Source organism: Geospiza fortis, unplaced genomic scaffold (genome assembly GCF_000277835.1).
Source record: "Geospiza fortis unplaced genomic scaffold, GeoFor_1.0 scaffold592, whole genome shotgun sequence".
Classification (NCBI taxonomy): Eukaryota; Metazoa; Chordata; class Aves; order Passeriformes; family Thraupidae; genus Geospiza; species Geospiza fortis.
Window position 1 is genome coordinate 224,738 of NW_005054609.1, and position 1,833 is coordinate 226,570.

Genomic DNA, 1,833 nt, shown 5'->3' on the forward strand with positions numbered 1-1,833 from the left:
AGAAGGACTTGGACAGTTGGAATTGTTTACCCTAACAAGGATAAGACATATGGGAAACATGACAGCACTATGTAAATATGCATGTCGGAAAATTGAGACAATGCCCTGATCTGCTTGTTCATATGGGACAGGATGACACTGAAAGGGCCTAAAGTTAACCCAGAGAATGGCCACTAGAGATGAGGAAGGGCTGGTAAAAGCTGATGAAGCTCAAAACAGGCTGCTTGAGGCAGATGAGAATCTCTGCTGCTGGAGGATTATAAGGCCACTTGAAAACATGGTGAAGGGTTTTGTAGTGAGTCTGACCTCTGTATTTCACTCTTTGATGCTGTGATGAATAGATTGCAGGGTCCCATCAGAGCCCCCTCCAGCGCGGTTCTGATTCTGAGCTGGCTGTGTTGTAAATGACACTCAGGTGACAGAACAGATCCCTGCTCTGAGGTGAATGGAGCAGGTTCTGATGGGATGTTTCCCTGAAGCTTGGAGCTCAGATTCACTTACTTCCTTCACTGCTTCCTGACTGGAACCAGAAATGCTAATTTTCCAGGAAGATACTGGATAGTGTTCTTCCCAAAGTTAGGCTCAATTTTCGAATTCAGCTTTGTTTTGGATCTTCAGTTTACCTTTGAAAAGAGGGAACAGGTCCCATACCTGGTCATTTTCTTTGTACTTCAAGTCATAATGTCAAGGTGCAAATTACTGTGCAGTATGGAGTAGACATAAATTCTGTGCTAACTCTCCATCCTTTCTGTTGCAAAGGTCTCTTTTTATTTTCCAGTCTCTTTGCTACCTTTACTCTCTTCCCTTGTCTGATCTATTTCTATGAGAGAGAGCTTTTACCTCCCTTCTGCTGGGTTCCCTCTCCTTCCATAAAGTCTTTGTTGCTTTGCTGTAACCTTTCTGCATATTGCTGGACACCTTCATCCCTTTCCATCCACGCATTCTCTCTCCAGCCCAACATTTACTAGCCTGTTCTGTGCCATCTCTATTAGTTATAATGTAATCTAATACTTAATGATAAGAGAGACTAATTTGTTTTCTATGTAGTCTAGACCAGACCTTGGGAAAAAACACAGTAAAATGTTAATAATAACTGTAATGTGTAGCAGATTACCATCCCTGGCACAGAATAGTCTCAGTTAAATAGAACCACACAAATATGGAATAGCTGAGTCTGGATGGGCCTCTGGAAATTCTCCAGTACAAGCGCCACATTCAACAGACTCATGTCTGGTTTTTGAGATGGCTTTTGCAATACTGGGGTTTGTAAAAGAGTTCTTATCACAGTTTTCTGAGAGCTACAGAAGAATGTCAGTTAGCTTTGATCTAAAAGGATACACTGAAGTATCCTTTAGTTTAGCTGACTTGGGAGCTAGAACAAAGATTATCTGCAAGTAAAATTAATGAAACTGAATAATGGTAATGAACTGAGAACAGAAGTTCAGGGAAATTTGGTGATGCATAATGAGATAATGCTTTGTGATGATGCATAATAAGATAATGCAGAAAAAATATGGCAAATTACAGTAGGCAAAAAGAAATCTCACTCTTCTGTCAACCTGGGATTCAACTCTGAAAGAATTTCTGAGAAACTTCAGTAGTTTAACACAAATGCAATCTTAAAATACTTCTTATTAGAAGCCTCATTTGAAACAACACCATGCACACACTCTAGAGTTAGGAGAATCTTTTTCATATTCATGTGAGTAATAACTTGATGTTTGCTTACATATATATTTAGAAAGAACATCTCGTACCTCTGCAGCTAACACCTTCCTGCACATTGAAAGGAGTATTTGGATTATTCTGTAGCACTTGCATAACCAATCCTTC